This window comes from Piliocolobus tephrosceles, chromosome 5 (genome assembly GCF_002776525.5).
Source record: "Piliocolobus tephrosceles isolate RC106 chromosome 5, ASM277652v3, whole genome shotgun sequence".
Taxonomy (NCBI): Eukaryota; Metazoa; Chordata; class Mammalia; order Primates; family Cercopithecidae; genus Piliocolobus; species Piliocolobus tephrosceles.
Window position 1 is genome coordinate 2,278,523 of NC_045438.1, and position 22,785 is coordinate 2,301,307.

The following is a 22,785-nucleotide window of genomic DNA, read 5'->3' on the forward strand; positions in this document are numbered from 1 at the left end:
TGCAAAAATTTTCTCCCATTCTGTAGGTTGCCTGTTCACTCTGATGGCAGTTTCTTTTGCTGTGCAGAAGCTCTTTAGTTTAATTAGATCCCATTTGTCAATTTTGGCTTTTGCTGCCGTTGCTTTTGGTGTTTTAGACATGAAGTCCTTGCCCATGCCTATGTCCTGAATGGTACTACCTAGATTTTCTTCTAGGGTTTTTATGGTATTAGGTCTAACATTTAAGTCTCTAATCCATCTTGAATTAATCTTCGTATAAGGAGTAAGGAAAGGATCCAGTTTCAGCTTTCTACTTATGGCTAGCCAATTTTCCCAGCACCATTTATTAAATAGGGAATCCTTTCCCCATTTCTTGTTTTTGTCAGGTTTGTCAAAGATCAGATGGTTGTAGATGTGTGGCATTATTTCTGAGGGCTCCGTTCTGTTCCATTGGTCTATATCTCTGTTTTGGTACAAGTACCATGCTGTTTTGGTTACTGTAGCCTTGTAGTATAGTTTGAAGTCAGGTAGCGTGACGCCTCCGGCTTTGTCCTTTTGACTTAGGATTGTCTTGGCAATGCGGGCTCTTTTTTGGTTCCATATGAACTTTAAAGCAGTTTTTTCCAATTCGGTGAAGAAACTCATTGGTAGCTTGATGGGGATGGCATTGAATCTATAAATAACCTTGGGCAGTATAGCCATTTTCACGATATTAGTTCTTCCTATCCATGAGTATGGTATGTTCTTCCATTTGTTTGTGTCCTCTTTGAGTTCACTGAGCAGTGGTTTGTAGTTCTCCTTGAAGAGGTCGTTTACATCCCTTGTAAGTTGGATTCCTAGGTATTTTATTCTCTCTGAAGCAATTGTGAATGAAAGTTCATTCCTGATTTGGCTCTCTGCTTGTCTGTTACTGGTGTATAAGAATGCTTGTGATTTTTGCACATTAATTTTGTATCCGAAAACAGCAATCTTAATGAATTTTTGTCAGTGTCAAGCAACAGTCTTTAAAGCCCTTTGCAGAGAAAGGCATGGCCTCATGAAAGTGCTCAAAATGTAGCGTGAAGACTGTGGATGAGTTAGGGTGTCTACCCTGTCTGCCAGAAGTGAAGAGTGCACAGGGTGAAGAATGCCTGTAGCACTCCCACTAGAGGAGGCACTGTGATCAAAACAAAGACAGGCAAGGTCTGATGCATAAACCACACATGTGACTCAAGCCCAAAGGCTGGCAGCAGACCTCCGATAGCCTAGAGCCCTGAAGTCACCCTATGTCTGACTTGAGTGAGAAACTGCCCAAATCAGCACCATCCTGGCAGCGTAATCTTACGCGATCATTTGAAAGAAAGACCACAGTCATTTGAAAGACCACCACTAGAATGCCCTTCCCCAATCTCAGGCTGAAGGCAACTCATAAGCTCAAGTCTCTGAGTACCATAAGACAACCAGTTGAGCCTATACCTAGAGTATATGGTCAGAGAGAAAAACTGGAAAACAGAGACCAGAACTTAGAGGTCCTGGAAGAGGCTCCAGGCAATATGACCAAGATATTTCTGCCAGCCCACATTGGGCCCAAGCACTGAGAGTAGGATTTAGAGGGACCCCCCCAGCCAAGGTTTTAGGGTGATACTGCTTTTCATCATCTCTCCAGCAATGACATTTTCCCCTGGAGGTAGCAGTTGTTTCCAGACACCAAATTACCCTGGCATACTCAGGCTGAATATTATGAAGGTCTTTCAGAGGTGACACCAGCCTGGAAGCATCTCACTTCCCACATCTGAGCTCTAGCTTTGGAGACTCCTTCTTAGATGCTGTAGATTTGGGTAACCTCTACTTCTTCCTCTTTATTCCATCCCTAAGGGACTTTACTTGCTTGCTGATGCAATCTTGCAGTAACCTCAGAGGTTCATCTTAGCTCAGAGGTTCATCTTAGATGCTGTAGATTTGGGTAACCTCTACTTCTTCCTCCTTATTCCATCCCTAAGGGACTTTACTTGCTTGCTGATGCTATCTTGCAGTAACCTCAGAGGTTCATTTTTGCTCATTAAATGCTCCAGTGCCCATGTAAACAATTTTCTTTATTAAATTCCCTCAATTGAAAGAACTAGTATAATGTCTGTTTTCTTGGCTGGACCCTGGACAGATACACCTATAAATCAGGGATAAAGAAATCATACATCGAATGGAAACAACTTTCTAATTTTGTTAAATATAAGATTTTTTACTGTGATTTATGATTTATATCTGAAAACTGGTTTCATTGGGAGAGACCCACAGTTTTTGCTCTCTTTGTAGATGAAACTGGCTAATTTATATAGATTGGAAAGCAGTATGAGATTGAAAATTAACATATATGACATATCTATATTTTTTAAACTAAACTTACTGCAGGAAAAAATTGTTGATATTACTCAATGTCATTAATTGACAAAATATTTTAAATATCACACAATTCCTGTTTTTGTTTTTCTGATTTCCCTACCACAATTAATTCAATCCTCTATTATAAAGTGAATTTTCATGCTTGACTCTTAGACTGTTGCATTTCTTTCAGTGTTCTTTAATACTTAAAAGAAATGGGATATAATTACTGAAAGATAAAACCTGGTAAATATTCCAAAGATGTGATAACATAATTAACATGACTTTAAATAAAAAACCTTTAATCATACATGATTCAGGTAAGGTTGTTCCATATTTTATTATTTTTTTCTATCATATATTGCCTTTGCTATACGAAGTGAACTAGAAATGAATACTAATAGGATTAAATATGTACCACTCCATATGTACCATCACATATGTATTTACTGGAAGCACTGCAGTACAGGATTAGTTAAGTTTCCATAATAAAAGGTGAACATAATCTATTCTCTAAACTGATACCTCGGTTGTTTAAAAGGAGAAATTACACTCAAGAGTATTGACAAATAACAAAGAACATCTGCTCATTATGGTGAAAAGCAGTAACATCTTTTATTGTGCTTACTGCTATTTTTCTTGAAAAATGTCAAGTCAAAAGCTACAATTCTCCTTATCAGATGAGAAATATTTTAGATAGCACATTCTTCTCATACACTAGTACTCAAAATGTGATAAACTGTAAAACTGCACACAGAAAAAGTCAAGCATATTATCCTGATTAGCAAGATGACCCAGATCGATAGGTGAGGATGGGAACATATAACATAATTTGAACACTTATCTTACTCTCTGATTTATCCCAGAATGAAAAGAATTCTAATTAATCAGATCCCAACTTATGAGTGTCAGGAAAACTTTTTTAGTAATTCACTTTCTGGCCTAAATATTTTTCTTTCTCCAAATGTTTTATCTTTATATTCATTAATTTTGAAGTGAAAGTAGCATTCAATTTAGTAAGACTTTGTAGGCAATCCTAATCTCTAAGTAGAAAAAATTACATATAATTTTATATTTCCTTAATATTTAGACTATGCTGATCTTCAATAAATGATAAATAATAGACGATTAGTATCACTTACAATGCAGAATATAGTATTTCAGAAATATGAGCTGGATTATGTGAATTAAAGTTTTACATAGTAAAATGAGTTTTCCCACTATATATACATATATACATGCAGGCTTATATGTGTATGTGTGTGTGTATTTATATATGTGTGTGTGTGTGTGTGTATGTGTGTGTGTATGTGTGTGTATATATATATATATATATGCACAAGCCACCAAGGAAAGTTAAAAGGTACTTAGCTTTGTTTCAACTTATTTGTACACAATTTTCCCCATAATAGAGCTTGTCCTATTGCCAAATAGCTTTGTAACTGTAACTATGGGTTTCAAAATATCCATGCAGCACTCATCTATGCAAAATCTATGTCACAATAACAAAAAAAAAAGCATCATGGAAAAAAGTGTTAGGCACTAAATATTTTACTATGTTCTATTCATTGTAATATTCAGTTGAAACATAACTAATCTTTAAGCTTGACCTATTCTACTAAATGTTTTTAATATTCATGTAATTAGCGGAACAAATTTACTCAACATAAACCCCTTCCTACGTACTGATCTCACACTATTTTGTGCATAAAATATTTAAGTTTAACAAAAGTGTATGGGAGAATCTGTACTTTCCACAAGAGCAAACAAATATACAACATCTAACGAAGAATCAAATATTTAACAAAGACTCAGATTATTTTCATCTATCCCTGCAACAGGATGATATATTATTTATAAAATACTTTATAAGTATATACTATACTATAGTACAGAAACTCAAATGTTTTCTATTTGTAAGATGATTCTGACTTCCTTTTCAATAGAACACCTAATAGATGCCTTTTGGAAAGAAAAAGAAACTCTGGCTCAACTACTAGGAAACCAAACTCATTTGATAAGTTCTACTGAAGTTGAATGCTAAAACTTTGTTGATAGTCCTGGAGATATGTTCTCAATGGCCACAGGAATGTAAAACCTACATAAATAAATATTAACTTTTTGATACATGGCAGCATTGTTGCAATCATTATCAGTCTATCATGAACAAAATTATTTTTCAATATACTAAGAAAAAATAAGTATTAATTATATGCCCAAAAAAACCATGAACTGTTTGAACTACAGTATAATGTGTGTTTGTTACCCTAGTAAATCTACCATTTCCTTGTACTAAATAATTTATAATCAAATAAGCATGACATGTAGGAATTTAATAAAAAATTGAAAGTAGAGGTTTAGGACTAAATGAATCATTATATTGCATAAACATATGTAATTTGTAAAAGTTAAAATAAATGTATAACTAAAATTTTAAAGGTCTACTCAGAGACTTTAACTTCTAGCCAAGATGGAGTAACATGGCCTAAATTCCCCTCCTGCCTGAAATAATCAAACATCAGACACATTATATAAAACAATGTCTTGAAAGCCATTGCATATCAGGCAATGAAGAAGAATAATTACTATGGTGTGAGAAACAAACAACATGATTCCTATGGTTGTCTCAACTATGGCCTTGAAAATGTTTCTAGGCCATAGTGCAACACGGGAAAACCCAGAAGTATGGCAGGCTTCCGTGGAGACTCAGATGAGGACCGGGGGAGAACAAGGTATTACATTTTGCTGAACAGAATACTGGAGAGAAGAGAGCAGCACTGAAATAAAGCTCTGGAGATCTGCTGAGGTACGCTTGAATATTCAGCAGAGTATATTCAGACTATGCATGTGAGGAAATTTCCAGAGGCCAGAGGAAGAACCTTATGGAAGCATTCAAGCAAACAATCCCCAATGTCCATAGGACCAGAAACAGCACCTGTTCTCACAAGATAGACTGAAAATCTCATAATTCAGGGTTATCTAGTAGAATGAAGGCTTGTGCCATAAGAGTGGGGAATAATTACCCATATATTACCAGATGCTCTGAACAACCCAAACAAATCTTCAAAACAAGGTTCACAAGGACAAATTATTTCCAAGCAACTTAACAGTGTCCCAGAACAAAGATCACCAATATTTATAGAGATACAAAAAATATCCAGTAAACAAAAAGTTAAAATTAACAATGTTTGCCATCTAGCTAAATATTACCAAGCTTGCAAATGAGCAGGAAAATACAACACAATGAGAAGAAAAACAAAACAAAACAAAACCAGACCTCACACAGATGTTAGAATTTAAAGACAAATTTATTTAAATAAATATTTTTAACTAGGTTCCATATGTTCAAAAAGTTAAAGACATTGAATAGATGAAAAAGGCCTGAAATGAACTTCTAGAGATGCCTAAACTAAAGCAAAAAGTGAACTGGATGGTGTTAACATCAGATTAGCAAAAAGAAAACGTCAGTGAACTTGAAGTAGCAGTGAAATATCCAAAACGAAATAAAAGAACCTCAAAAAGTGGAATAACATCAGTGAACATGGAGACAATTTTAAGCTTACACAGATACATGGAATATATATAGTTAGGGTCCCTATAACAGAGGAGAGAAAGGAGAAGATTAAACAAATTAGAAGAAATGACACAAAATCTTGAAACGTGTTTAAAATTATAAATTTACTGAACCAAAGTGCTCAAGGAACCTGTTATATTCAAGAAGTTCAAGCACAGGAAACAAAGAAAAGTATAACAGGACAAGTCACAGTAAAACTGCTCAGAGCCATTGATAAAAAGAGAAAAGTATCCAGAGAACAACAACAACAACAAAATTACATACAGAAAAACAAAATTCAGATGACAGTATATTTTATGTCAGAAACAAAGCAAGTGAGGAGACAACATCTTTAAAATATGAAAGAAAAAGCAAAACCTGCACAAATAAAATATTATACTCAGCAAAAACATCTTTCAAAAACATAAGCAAAATAAATCCTTTTCAGACATACCACAAATAATCACCATCATACTTTCACTACAAGAACTATTCATGGAAGTCCTTCGGACAGACTGAAGATGATACCATATGCAAATTTGGATTTACTTAAAGGAATAGAGAGCATTGGAAATAATCACTTGGGTAAGTAACAAGCTTAAAAGTGGGCAAAGTCTTTGACTAGACACTTCATTAAAGAAGATATGCAGATGGTGAACAAGCACAAAGAAGGAAGCTGAACACAGCCTTTAGAGAAATACAAATTAAAACTAAAATGAGATAACATTAAACACCTACTAGAATGGTTGAAATAACATTGCATCATTGCATATACGGGGTGAAGGCACAGAAGTGGAGGAAATGGAATTCTCTCACTCTACTTGTAGTGATGTAAAATTGTATAAATACCTTGGAAACAATTTGACACTGTATTAAAAGGTTAAACACATACCTACCATATGATCTAGCCATTCTGTATCTTGGGATTTACCTAAGCAAAAGCATAAAATAAACTTGTTCATTTTCATCAAATATTTGTAGGTTTATTTTCAGTAGCCAAAATCTGGAAGACACTTAAATGTTGTTCAATAGGTGAATGGATAAGCACGTGAGTATATCCATTAAGTGGAACAGTACTCAGCAATAAAAAAATGAAATATTGATATAAAAATACAATGAAATAATATTAGCATAACTATTGCTAAATAAAAAGGAGTATATACTGCATTATTCTACTGATATTAGATTCTACAAAACCAATAGGAATCTAACCAATGGTTTTCTTGGAAATAAGTCAAGGAGAAAAGCAGGAGAGATGAATTACAATGGAAATAAGGAAAATTTAGGGTGGTGAATATACCTGGTATCTCAGTTGTGGAGATGATATCAAGATTGCATACACAGGTCAAAACTTTCATATTGTACATTCTAAACATATGTAGTTAATTGCATGTAAATTATACCTCACAATGAAGTTGTTTGTTTAAAATAGTATTCTACTCATTTTTCTTCTTATGCTTGGTCAGTTACTTCTGTTCTCAATTATGCACAAGTTCCACATAGAGCAAAGGAAAAGGCAAATAGTTGATGCTGATAAAGAAAAGTAAAATAAGGAAAAAAAAAAAAAAGTCTTATCACTTCACAAAGCCTCTCTGCCTGAAAGATATGGTACTCTCACTACTTTTATGTAATTGTGTGTGATGTGTATGCACGTGTTTTCATGTTTTTTTCTTAAATAGAGTTATGTCAGGTAGGTCAGGCCACCCACTGACATATCAATTAGTACCTACCCAGTGAATCATTCTAAAGGTCACAGACATTTTGAAAATGAGTAGAGTCTGAATTATCTAGCAAAAGTCCTTCGATAATCTAATACAGCATTTAAAACATAGCTAATTAGGAATAATTCTCAGACTCATTTAAAATATTCGGAAAGCTTCATTTCTCCTGGAAAAAAAAAAAAGGTATTTCAACGCAAGGAAATGAAAATTCTATTTGCAAATACCTGTAGCATGCATGGTGAAATGTATTGAAATTTTCAAATTAGAGCTTATTTCTTCAGATTTGAAGCCTTCTGTAACTGAACCCAGGTTCAGCTGCTCACCACTGGCAAGCCAAACACAAGAGATGAGGTCGGTGGTAGAAAAAGCAGGTTTATTAAGAAAGCCAGCAAAACTGGGAAGATGGGGAACTAGCATTCTAAAGTAGCCAGAGGGTTTTTATGGGAGAGGATATGAGGAAGAGTAGAGGATTTGTATCAAGAGGTGACCAAGGACTGCAGACATCGGGGGCAAGCAAGGGTCTGAGGAGGTTGGGAACGTCTTTGTCCTTGGTCAGGTCACAATGTTCCTATATATCTTCAACAAAACATAATTGTTTTCATGCTTCCTCTTTAATCCCAGAGTTAGTTTCAAAAATTATGTGATTGCTGTTTTTGCATATTATATTAGTGTTGTAAAATTATCCTATCAATGGTCAGGAATGAGTAAAGTCCCCTTATAAAATGAAATTTATTATGTTAGTTCTTTTGCTATTTCGTTGTTAATACCCCTTTGTTAAAATTCCAAGGAAAATGACATGGGTGGTCATGTGTGAAGCTTTTAGGCAAGATAATGCAATGTAAGACCCTTTCACAATATATCAGTAATTTATATCTTTATGAGTGTGATTCTTAGCCAAGATCATTTTTAATGACAGATGGAATATCTTGGGCTCTTCAGCTGAGGTAACCAATGAGTAGGGATAAAAAGAATCTGAATTCACAATATATAAAGGTTATCTCAAATGTTAACTATCTTAGCAACCAGTAAATCCAGAATTAAATTGCACAAGCAAAGCCAAGTAAAACATTCTTTTTACTGACAAATCTAAGCATAAAGCTTCTCAGATCATTATAGAAAACTGTAGGAGGAAAATAGGTATATCATTTCTTATAACTTGCAGAGTTATCTGGGATGTGTTTATATCAATACTGTAACTTTATCAGGTAAGAAAATATGTAGAAGCTGAAAATGTCACTAGCTTACCTGGGATAACCACTGAGAGATGTAAAAATCATTTAATCCAGGAATCATAACATTAGGAAGGTTGTATTATTTTAAAGTTAAGCAAAAAGTGTGAATTATATGGATGCATATCAAGATGCATAGAAAGAAAAAGAAACAGATTTATGTTTCCACAATTCTAAGTATTTATGAAAAATTTTCTTGAGTACTGACCAGAAAGATTGCAAGAGGAAAGGATGGAGGATAATTGCAGAAAATACAGGTCTAAAAATGTAAACAAAAAAACCCAATACTTTTATAATTTAATCAGTGACCATAAATTAACTTTTATATATGTGTGTATATGTATGAATGTGTGTTAATGGATACAAGAAAGGTGATAATGAAGAGGAGAAGAGGTATGTGTAAGGATTGAGATTTTTCATCAATATTTCCAGAAATTACTTCTAATTGGGTATTAGTCTTTTGATACATTGATAGATATTTTTTAGAGAGATCACAAGATGAAACACATTTGAAAAATGCTACATACATGCCAGATGCAATAAGGGCCTCATGGAAGTTTATAATTCTTATTAGTATATTAAAGACTTATTTGATTCACAGTAGATAAATTTGCTTAAATTGTTCAAATCAGAATACACCATACTCATTTATCCACAGACATTTTTTCCTTGGAATATTTTAAAATTATCTTTTTGGGAAAATATCATTCTAGGTTAATCTCTGAAAATACATTACTCAGTTTTTATACTATGACTCAAGTTGCTTTTCCATGAAAAAGAATGGATCTGGATCAGGAGAGGTGGAAATTGATAGTTTCCATAATTTGGAGCTTTTGTAAAACAGTTATTGATGCATAATAGATGTACATAGTTTTGGGATACTTGTGATAGTTTAATATTTATATAACTTGTAAAGATCAAATCAGCGTACTTGAGATATCTGTCACCTTAATTATTCATTTACTCTTTATGCTAGAAGCATTTGCATTCTTCCACTCCAGCTATTTTGAAATATGCAATTGATTCTTGTAAACTATTGTTACTCTACTGATCTTTTAAACACTAGGTTTTATTTCTTCTATCAAACTGTATGTTTGCACTCATAAATCAACTTCTCTTCATCGCTTCCTTTCTGGCCTCTGGTAACAACCAGTCTGTTCTCTCTCTTCATGAGATACATATTTCAATTCCTACAGTTGAGTGAGCATATGCAACATTTTTCTTTCTGTGTTTGGCTTATTTCTCTTATCATACATATGGTATATTTACATATATCCTTTCCCTATAATGCTTTTAGATGTTACCTGCCATCTGAGCTCTACAAAGTGTAGAGTTCAGGAGCCTAAAAAGGAGCAAATCCTCCACATATTAGAAAAGTACAATAACTCACATAAATTTTGTAAGTCATTAATAAATAGCTCTTACATGTATGTAGAATGAAGAAAAAAAAATGGCTTGCTATTTGGCCATAAGAAACAAAGAAATAACTTGTAGCTTTGAATACACTTGAGGAATATCCTATAGTCTTTGGTCCACCTTTTGAGAATGACTTCTGGAGACCAATTTCAAAATATTAGACTAGATTGAGAATCATAGTAATTCAGTGTTTAGTAGTATCAAAAGTCCATCTGGTCCTGCGTTGTTACTAATTGATCAGTCCTGCATTATGTAATATATATTTTATTATTAGCCAAAATGTATAAATATTTTGTTAATAATAACTGTTACAAAATTTATGAATGATTTTTTTCACAGATGTAACCAGATTAAAGAAATAGCTAATGATATTCTTCATCCTTACATTCTGACATACTGTCTTCAGTGAAAAAAATAAACAAAGGAAAGCAGATATTTCGCATTAAATCAAATAATTTTAGTTCTATTATTAGAGTATGTCACACAGGTAAATCATATCAATCATGCAAGCTGCAGAAAAGAATTAGAACTCAAGATCTAGTAATTTATTTTAAGACATCCCTAACAGAGGTAATTACGTACATTACTCCATTGGAAATTTCTGGCTTTCCTTTGAAGCTCTATAGCATGTAGAATATTGAAGGCATGTGTGGCATCTTCTGTGGATTACTTGCCCTATCACCTTCCTCCACTGTATTGTAAAGTCTAGAAGCTTAAAGCCCTATTTTCCAGTCTCTGCTGCCACAGTTCTGGAAGTGAACTTCATTATGCAATTGAATACTCATATAAGATTTTAAAGGGAAGTTATTTCTCTTGCCCCCCTTCTACAGGTGAGTGAAAACATGGAGATCCACATACCAAGAGGATATTGATTGCAGCTTTCCAAAGTCTGGTCACCAGATCCAGATGTAGCCATGGAAGCAACAGTGGAGTTAGGAGTTGAGGAATGTTTTAGCCCCACTAGTTTCTATGGCTTCCTGTAGTTACTTCACTCCCACATAGCTACCTTTCCCAGTAATTTTTCTACGTATAACATTCCCTGTATTTAATCTTTTCAGCTTAAAAGATTTCTGCCTTTTACACTGAACTAGGACTGATACAGTAGAAATGACATATAACCAAAATATAGCAAAAAATAAAGCTTTCATATTAAAAATCTGAATACATAATAGAATTCAATAAAAAATGAAATAATGCAATATATAATAAAAATAAATAACTGAAAACTATTAAAATAGTACAAACCATTATGTTGTATTTGCAATGCAGGTGGGATTAAAGGTACATTTATTTTCTATAAAATCTGTTGGGAAAATATTGGGAATAAAATTATGTTCTCCCAAAAGTGTCTTTGTTTTTTGTTTGTTAATTTTAACAATCATATTTATTTTTCCATTTAGGAGAGAACAAAGCAGAACTCATATGTTGTCTCCTCATCATTAATATCAGTCAATTCATTTTCTCTCTTTTCCTTACTCTAAACTCCAGAGAGTAGATATTAAAACTGGCTTTTTAAAGTAAGAATTTTATGTAGTTAATTAAACTGGCTGCTCTCCATCAAACAGTTATTGACTAAAACTAGGATTACTTTAATAAAATTATTGTTTTACAAAAAGTGTAAAATGTCTAACTACTTTGAATATGTTCCTTATTACACATAGTTTGAGATTTAATAAATGCTTTGGATTTTAATGAAAGGATATTATCTACTGAAATTTTGAAAATTATACATAAACTATGATTTTAAGAATTATAAGACAAGTAAAATTCTACATTTAATAATTTGTATAATTATTATATACATATACACACATATTTACTAATAAAGAATCTACATATACATTACCTGAAATAACCCTCTTAATAATACTAATAAGTTGCTGTTTTACAGAGTAGGAAAAGCAGACCTGGCGATTTTAAGTACTTTAATCAAACTAGTCAAGAGGTAGAGCTACAATTTTAGGACAGATAATCTGAATTATGAGTCATATAATTCTTTATTGCATTATGATTATTTATATTAAGTATCTAGTCTTTAAATTTTAGCTGACATAAAGCAATTATACATAAAAATAAAAGGACAACTCCCAACAAGAAATTTAAAATATTATTTGAGGTCAGATTTAAGTTAAATTCTAACTCACCAAATAAAATTCATATTCATAAATATGTATATATAATATATTGAGTAGTTATTCCTTCCTCTCAAACTCCCAATACATTGACTAAATTATATCTACTGGAAAATTATTATGTGATTTTAAGTAAACTAAATGTAATCAATTGTTTTATATATTATTTGAATAGACACTAGATTAGTAAAAAACAAAAAAAAAACAAAAAAGAAACAATAATTTTTAAAGAATCTAAGAAATCAGTTAAGAATTAGTTATTGACTCTGGTGGCATGGGGAGAGAATGCCATGCCAGTGAATACGAGTATCCAGTCTTGATAGATTTATGTTAGATGTAGTAAACTGGTATAAAATGTGTTAAGGGTTAAAATAATAATAATAATCCAGAGTCTTAAAGATTATTTCACTCCCCTTTTTTGAATCATATATTCAGCATGTAATTCTAATTTTGCTATTGACATTGAGTGGTGAAATCAGATGCCTGTGTGTGATTGAATCTAGCTACACGACATGCCAAATGTGTGGCTCTGGGATATTAAACTTGTGATTTAATTCCTGCATACATAATTGAGACTAGTAATACCATCAGTGTCTCAGGATTATTGTGGGGATTGAATGAATAAATATATATAAAGTTCTGTTTGCCATATATTAATTGGTTAATAAATGTTAAGTAGCTCGAAATAGTATTTAACATATAATGAGTTAATTGCTATAAACTAGGTAACAAAGTAAATGTTTAAATACATAATCATCTTACAAAGAAGTCATTGGATAGGACAATTTCTTTAAATGAGGAAATTGACAACAAAAAGCATCCCACCAATAATCGGTGACTACCAATATTCCAAAATGCTTTGTAGATACACAATTTCTCACTTAGATCTGAAATTGTTTACACACCAGTCTCTTGTAAATTTGGTCACAAAGATGCAATTCCTAAGAGGGTAACTACTTTGGGGATATCAAAATTTTAATTACTTTGTGCATCTGCAAAGCTGAAGATTAAATTTTGGAAAGTAATGAGTAACCATACAAGGCACTATCTTCTTCTGTGATTTTATTAGACCCTAGAGGATAGCTCCATTTTGTCACTTGATAAATTTGAGAAAACTTTTTTTTATGGCATGATTATGAAATTTTAAATTCAGATTTTGTAATTTGCTCTGATCTTAATATTTTGGTACAGAACTATACATTCTATTTTAATATCAAATCCCCTGAGAATACCTGGGAAAATGTTCACGAGCTGTAATAATTCAGTTTAATATCTATTGGTTACGTGATATAATTATAAAGAGACTAAGCCAGAAGGCGGGATGGCCATCTCCTTTTCCCTGACCTCACATCTACAGATGAAAGACTTCCACTAGATTAACTTTCCTGGAATGCTTCCACTCTCCTTCCAACTCCTTTCCAAGCCAGAGAAAATCACATCTATATGGATATGTATGTAAATGGAGGGTTTGAGTAAAAGGTGCTTAGTGCCTTCCTTTCTTTTAATCTCTCTCTCTTCCTCCTCTTCTAGTGCATCCTCCTCCTCCTCATCATCATCACCATGTCTGTCATAGTTATCATTTATTGTTTTCATCATTTTAACCTGTCTGCTTTCAGTGAAGGCATATTCTATTCAGCTATAAGTTTAGGGGAGTGGGTTCTGCTCCATGAGGATTGGGGCAGGAGGGCTAGAACTGTCCAGGATAGTCGGTAACTGGGTAGGTAAATCTTTTTTTCTGGGGTGAATGATTGGTAAGCTATATTGTCCACACATATAAAGTAATACTCCTCAATCTTTGAATTACTAATAAAGGTGTGCCTGAATTATACATCTACTCCTAAATTAGTTCTGAATTTTGTAAGAGATAAAATATCAATTCTCTCTTAGAAATTTCAACACAGCAGGATCTATTGTTTCTTGACTTTTTAATAATCATCATTCTGACTGGCATGAGTTATTATCTCATTGTAGTTTTGATGTGCATTTCTCTAATGAACAGTTATGATGACCTTTTTTCATATATTTGTTGGCTGCGTAAATGTCTTCTTTTGAGAAGTGCCTGTTCATATGCTTTGCTTATCTGCCAGTGAGGCTGTGGAGAAATAGAAATGCTTTTACACTGTTGGTGGGAATGTAAATAATTTCAACCATTGTGGAAGACAGTGTGGTGATTCCTCAAAGATCTAGAACCAGAAATACCACTTGACCCAGCAATTCCAATACTGGGTATATACCCAAAAGAACACAAATCATTCTACTCTAAAGACACCTGCACACATATATTTACTGCAGCACTATTTACAATAGCAAAGACATGGAACCAACCCAAATGCCCATCAATGATAGACTGGATAAAGAAAATGTGGCACATATACACTATGAAATACTATGCAGCCATAAAAAAGAATGAGATCATATCCTTTGCAGGGGAATGGACAAAACTGGAAGCCATCATCCTCAGCAAACTAACACAGGAACAGAAAACCAAATATCACATATTCTCCCTCACAAGTGGGAACTGAATAATGAGAACACATGGACACAGAGAGGGGAACATCACACACTGGGGCCTGTGCGGGGGTGGGGCCAGGAGAGGGAGAGCACTATGACAAATACCTAATGCATGCAGGGCTTAAACCCTAGACGACAGATTGACAGGTGCATCAAACAACCATGGAATATGTATACCTGTGTAATAAACCTGCATGCTCTGTACATTTATCCCAGAACTTCAGGTAAAACAAAAATAAAAAATTTCAACACAGAGGACAGTCACAATACCTTCATTGTGAGCCTAGACAGGCAGAAAAATAAGAAAAACAAGAGACAAGAGACTCTAGGTCTCTGAAGCCAAACACCTTCCTTTTTCATATTTCCATTCTGCAGTACCATCTGTGAAGGTATTTTCATTGCCTTGAACATCTTCCAACTCTCTTACCTATCTTCCCTGGATATTTCACCATTAGAGAAAGTGTAACTACATTCAGAAGCTGCTTACCAACAGACTTAGCGTTGACTCTCTATGCATGTAAAATATTTCACTGAAATGCTATGCTGAGGTTTATTAAAGTATATGTTACTCAAGAAGAATTATGATAATTTGGTAGGAGACAAAATAACATCAAAACAACCACTTTTGCTGCTGTTGTAGGAGCAACCAGAGGAAGCATATTTATACTGAACTATTAAAAGGCAGAAAGATAACATCACAAGTTATTTCTGGATTTTATAATTATTTGAACTGATAAAAGGCATTACTAGGTTCCCTAGAGATATGCACAATAATTAATTTTCCTAACAACACATTCCATTCTTTCATGAGAAACCATAGAGTTTTCAATATTATATATTTCTTAGGGTCAAAAACTTGGTTTCCAGGTAGAAGTCCCCAATATAATCAGGAAGTCAGAGGAAACAGACGAATGAAGGAAGGAAGAAGATGAAAACAGAATGTTTTGAAATGCTGTCACAACGTTGATATCTGTGCAATTGACTACTGAAGGGTGAGCTCCTTGCCTAACTGGTGCTAATTACTACGAATTTCTAACAACGAAAAGATAGAAAAGATAGAAGATGATTCCCAGGCACTCATTTCAAGCAGGTTCAAGGTATTTTTCAGAATTATTTTTGTGGACAGGCTCACCTAAAGCCCAGAAAGAGCAGAAAAACAGTGCTGAAGCAATTTCCCAAGAACTGAAAGAATTCAAATACATGTATGGAATTTTAACCCACCTTTTTTGCTTGTAACTATTGGTAGCATTAACTGAAGATGAATAGTGCCTCATATACCTCTAACATATCAAAATCCTAATGTACTTATTCAAAGAAAGTAAGACTAAAAACAAGGAAAGACCAAAAGGAAGGCAGAAAAAAATGACTACTTTTTTTCTTTTTCTGAATAAGAGATCTATAAGCAGCATTCTATTAACAATTTGGTCTTTATAATGGCTCCATTTCCTTCAAATATTGCCATATACATTATATATATGAAGAATAGCATTCTAATAACTTAAAATGGATAAGGCAAATAGATAAATACACCTCTCATTAAACATTTTAAACAATAAAATACTAAAAGGAACAAATGAACAAAAATATTAAAGAGTTTTCAAAAGAATGCAAAATTCCTTCTAGAAACACATCGACTTTATATGTGGATTTGCCATAAAATATATTTAATTAAGGTATATAGATTGTTTTTAAGACAGAATCCTTTTGTACACTCAATAGATTATAGTATAAAGATAACTTTTATATGCATGAGAAAACAAAAAATTTGTTGTCACTCATTTTATTGCAATATTTGCTTTATTTTGGTATTGGACCCACAGTATCTCCAACATATGCCTATACATTAGGTTACAAAAATTATTTATTTATTATCAACACTGACTAGGTATGAATATAATGGTGGCATTCTTATTCAAGTTTCTAATATATCTTTATGCATAGAAAATACAGGGCTATTGGTCGAAGATGTAAACACTGCTAAGTTTTTGTAGACTGTGTGAAAAACAAAAAAACAAAAACTCCTGCCTTTTCTCCCTCTGGCATCTGTATAAATATTTGATATGTATCTGTTCACTGTTTAAAAATTATAATTGCTGAAGATCAATAGGGAAGACATTTGTGGTTCTTGTTGGTGTGGAAGAATTTGATTTTTTCATTTAATAAGCACAAGGTCAAATCCTCAAAAAAAAAAAAAAAAAAAAACTAAAGAAAATAACCTGTTCTTTGTGTTCTGATTTTTTCTGATACATTAATGAAATACATATTGGAATACATTTGGTACAAATTATTCATTCACAGGAAAAGTATGCATTAATTATGTGTTTTTCCTTGTTCACATGACAATTGCATTGAATAAACAGATCTATTTTATATTTCAACTATGCTAATTCATATATCATGTTAAAATAATTTCAATTTTAATTTTGTTACGTTTTTTCATAAGTTTTTGTGGTACAGGTGTTATTTGGTTGCAGGAGTAATTTCTTCAGTAGTGATTTGTCAGATTTTGGTGCACCCATCACCCGAGCAGTATACACTGCACCGTATTTGTAGTCTTTTATCCCTCACCCCCTCACACTCTTCCCCGCAAATCCCCAATGTCCACTGCATCATTCTCATGCCTTTGCATTCTCATAGCTTAGCTCCCACATATAAGTGAGAACATAAGATGTTTGGTTTTCCATTCCTAAGTTACTTCATTTAGAATAATAGTCTCCAATCTCATCCAGGTTACTTTACAGTGCTGTTAATTCATTCCTTTTTGTGGCTGAGTAGTATTCCAGATATATATATCTGGATATATATATTTATCCACTTGTTGGTTGACGAGCATTTAGGTTGGTTCCACAATTTTGCAGTTGTGAATTGTGCTGCTATAAACATACTTGTGCAAGTATCTTTTTTGAATAATGTCTTCTTTTCCTCTGGGTAGATACCCAGTAGTGGGATTGCTGGATCAAATGGTAGTTCTACTTTCAGTTCTTTAAGAAATCTCCCCACTGTTTTCCACAGTGGCTGTGCTAGTTTACATTCTCACCAGCAGGGTAGAAATGTTCCCTGTTCACCACATCCACCTCAGTATCTACTGTTTATTTTTTGATCATGGCCATTCTTGTGAGAGTTAAGTGGTATCACATTGTGGCTCTGATTTGCATTGCCCTGATCATTAGTGATATTGAGCACTTTTTCATACGTTTGTTGGCCATTTGTATATCTTCTTTTGAGAATTGTCTATTAATGTCCTTAGCCCACTTTTTGATGGGATTGTTTGTTTTCTTCTTACTGATTTGTTTGAGTTTGTTGTAGATTCTGGATATTAGTCCTTTGTCAGATATATAGATTGTGAAGATTTTCTCTTACTCTGTGGTTCTCTGTCTACTCTGTTGACTGTTCCTTTTGCCATGCAAAAGCTCGTTAGTTTAATTAGGACCCAACTATTTGTCTTTGTTCTTATTGCATTTGCTTTTGGGTTCTTGGTCATGGAATCCTTGCCCAAGCTAATGTCTAGAAAGGTTTTTCCAATGTTATCTTCTAGAATTTTTATAGCTTCAAGTCTTAGGTTTAAGTTTGTAATCCATCTTGAGTTTATTTTTGTAGAAAGTGAGACATGAGGATCCAGTTTCATTCTCCTACATGTGGCCAGGCGATTATCCCAGCACCATTTGTTGAAAAGGGTGTCCTTTCCCCCACTTTATGTTTTCATTTGCTTTGTTGACAATCAGTTGGCTGTAATTATTTGGGTTAATTTCTGGGTTCTCTATTCTCTTTGATTTGGTCTATATACCTATTTTGTACCAGTACCATGCTGTTTTGGTGACTATAGCCTTATAGTATAGTTTGAAATCAGGTAGTGTGATACCTCCAGATTTGTTCTTTTTGCTTAGTCTTTCTTTGACTACGCAGGCTCTTTTTTGGTTCCATATGAATTTTAGAACTGTTTTTTCTAGTTCTGTGAAGAATGATGGTGGTATTTTGATGGGGGATTGCACTGAATTTGTAGATTGCTTTGGCAGTATGGTCATTTTCACAATATTGATTCTACCCATCCATGGGCATGAGATGTGTTTCCATTCGTTTGTGTCATCCATGAGTTCTTTCTTTTTATTATTATTATTATTATACTTTAAGTTCTAGGGTACCTGTGCACAACGTGCAGATTTGTTGCATATGTACAAATGTGCCATGTTGGTATGCTACACCCACCAACACGTCAGCACCCATCAACTCGTCATTTACATCAGGTATAACTCCCAATGCCATCCCTTCTCCCTCCCCCCTCCCCATAATAGGCCCCCGTGTATGATGTTCCCCTTCCTGAGTCCAAGTGATCTCATTGTTCAGTTCCCACCTATGAGTGAGAACATGCGGTGTTTGGTTTTCTGTTCTTGAGATAATTTGCTGAGAATGATGGTTTCCAGCTGCATCCATGTCCCTACAAAGGACACAAATTCATCCTTTTTTATGGCTGCATAGTATTCCATGGTGTATATGTGCCACATTTTCTTAATCCAGTCTGTCACTGATGGACATTTGGGTTGATTCCAAGTCTTTGCTATTGTGAATAGTGCCGCAATAAACATACGTGTGCATGTGTCTTTATAGCAGCATGATTTATATTCCTTTGGGTATATACCCAGTAATGGGATGGCTGGGTCATATGGTATTTCTAGTTCTAGATCCTTGAGGAATCGCCATACTGTTTTCCACAATGGTTGAACTAGTTTACAATCCCACCAACAGTGTAAAACTGTCTCTATTTCTCCACATCTATGAGTTCGTTCACGAGGGTTTTTAGTTTTCCTTGTAGAGGTTGTTTGCCTCCTTGGTTAGGCATATTCTTAAGTTTTTTTCTTTTTTTTTTTTTTCAGCTGTCGTAAAAGGGGTTGAGTTATTGATTCGATTCTCTGCTTGGTTGCTGTTTGTGTAGAGAAGAGCTGCTGATTTGTGTACATTAATTGTGTATCCAAAAAAATTGCTGAATTCTTTTATCAGTTCTAGGAGCTTTCCAGAGGAGTTCTTAACGTTTTTAAAGTAAACAATCATATCATCAGCAAATAGAGACAGTTTGACTTCCTCTTTACCGATTTGGATTCCTTTCCTCTCCTTTTCTTTCTTCTCTTGTCTGATTACTCTGGCTAGGTCTTCCACTGCTATGTTGAAGAGGAATGGTGAGAGTGGGTTTGTCATAGACAGCTTTATTACATTAAGGTATGTCCCTTGTATGCTGATTTGCTGAGCGTTTTAATCATAAAGGGATGCTGGATTTTGTCAAATGCTTTTACTGCAGCTATTGAGATGATCACGTGATTTTTGATTCTGTTTATGTGGTGTATCACATTTACTGACTTGTGTACGTTAAACCATCTCTGCACCCCTGGTATGAAACCCACTGGATCATGGTGTATTATCTTTTTGTCATGTTGTTGGATTCAGTTAGCAAGTATTTTGTTAAGGATTTTAGCATCTATGTTCATCAAGGATAACAGTCTGTAGTTTTCTTTTTTGTTTATGTCCTTTCCTGGTTTTGGTATGACGGGGATGCTGGCTTCATCAGGTGAAGTAGGGAGGGTTCCTTCTTTCTCTGCATTGTGCGTTAGTGTCAAAAGGATTGGTACCAATTCTTTGAATGTCTGGTGGAATTCTGCTATGAATCTGTCTGGTCCTGCACACTTACCATTTCAATCTCACTACTTGTTATTGTTCTGTTCCAGGTATCTAATTCTTCCTAATTTAAGCTAGGAGGGTTGTATTTTTTCCAGGAATTTATCCGTCTCTTAGGTTTTCTAGTTTATGTGCATAAAAGTGTTCATAGTAGCCTTGAATGACCTTTTGTATGGTGTCAGTTGTAATATCTCCTGTTTCATTTCCTAGTGAGAATATTTGGATTTTCTCTCTTCTTTTCTTGGTTAATCTTGCCAATAGTCTACCAATTTTATTTGCCTTTTCAATGAACCAGCTTTTGTTTCATTTATCTTTTTGTATAATTTTTGTTTCAATTTCATTTAATTCTGTTCTGATCTTGGTTATTTTCTTTCTTCTGCTGGGTTTGTTTCAATTTTATTTAGTTCTGATCTGATCTTGGTTATTTCCTTTCTTCTGCTGGGTTTGGTTTTCTTTTGTTCTTGTTTCTCTAGTTCCTGGAGGTGTGCCCTTAGATTGTCTGTCTGTGCTCTTTCAGCCTTTTTGATGTAGGCATTTAGGGCTATGAACTTTCCTCTTAGCACTGCCTTTGCTGCATCCCAGAGGTTTTGATAGGTTGTGTCATTATTGTCATGCAGTCAGAAGAATTTTTTAATTTCCATCTTGATTTTATTTTTGACCCAATGCTTATGGAGGAGTGCGTTATTTAATTTCCATGTATTTGCGTGGTTTTGAAGGTTCCCTTTGGAGTTGATTTCTGGTTTTATTCTGTTGTGATCTGAGAGAGTGCTTGATATAATTTCAATTTTCTTAAATTTATTGAGTCTCATTTTATGGCCTACCATATGGTCTAGCTTGGAGAAAGTTCCATGTGCTGTTGAACAGAATGTGTATTCTGTGGTCGTTGGATGAAATGTTCTGTACATACCTGTTAAGTCTATTTGTTCCAAGGTATAGTTTAAACCCACTGTTCTTTGTTGACTTTGTTTTGATGATGTGTCTAGTGCTGTCAGTGGAGTATCGAAGTCCCCCACTATTATTGTGTTGCTCTCTCATTTCTTAAGTCTATTAGTAATTGTTTCATAAATTTGGGAGCTCCAGTGTTAGGTACATATATGTTTAGAATTGTGATATTTTCCTGCTGGACAAGGCCTTTTATCATTATAATGTCCCTCTATGTCTCTTTTAACTGCTGTTGCTTTAAAGTTTGTTTTGTCTGACATAAGACTAGGTACCCCAATCACTTTTGTTGTTCATATGCATGAAATGCTTTTTTCCTCCCCTTTATTTTAAGTTTTTGTGAGCCCTTATGTACTGAGCAAGTCTCCTGAAGGTAGATAATTTGTTGGTGAGGTCTTGTCCATTCTGTGGATCTGTATCTTTTAAGCGGAGCATTTAGGCCATTTACATTCAATGTTCATATTGAAATGTAAGGTACCATTCCATTCATGGTACTCTTTGTTGCCTGTGTACTTTATTTTTGTTTTGTTTTTTGTTTGGGCTTTTTAACTTGTATTTATGTTTTATAGGTCCTGTGTGATTTACGCTTTAAAGAGGTTCTGTTTTGGTGTGTTTCCAGAATTTGTTTCTAGATTTAAAGCTCCTTTTAGCAGTTCTTCTAGTGGTGGCTTGATAATGGCTAATTCTCTCAGTATTTGTTTGTCTGTAAAAGCCTATATCTTTCCTTCATATATAATGCTTAGTTTTGCTGAAATCAAAATTCTTAGTTGATAAGTGTTTTGTTTGAGGAGGCTAAAGATAGGGCCCCAATCTCTTCTATCTTGTAAGGTTTCTGTTGAGAAATCTGCTGCTAATCTGATAGGTTTTCCTTTATAGGTTACCTGGTGCTTCTGTCTCACAGCTTTTAAGATTCTTTCATTCATTTTAACTTTAGATAACCTGATGACAATGTGCCTATGCAAAGATCTTCTTGTGATGAATTTCCAGGGTGTTCTTTGTGCTTCTTGTATTTGGATGTCCAGGCCTGTAGCAAGGCTGGAGAGGTTTTCCTCGGTTATTCTTCCAAATATGTTTTCCAAGCTTTAGAATCTTCTTCTTTCTGAGTAATATTGATTATTCTTAGGTTTGATTGTTTAACATAATCCCAGACTTCTTGGAGGCTTTGTTCATATTTTCTTATTATTTTTACTTTGTATTTGTTGAATTGGGTTAATTCAAATACCTTGTCTTTGAGCTCTGCATTTTTTCTACTTGTTAAATTCTATTGCTCAGACCTTCTACAGCATTTA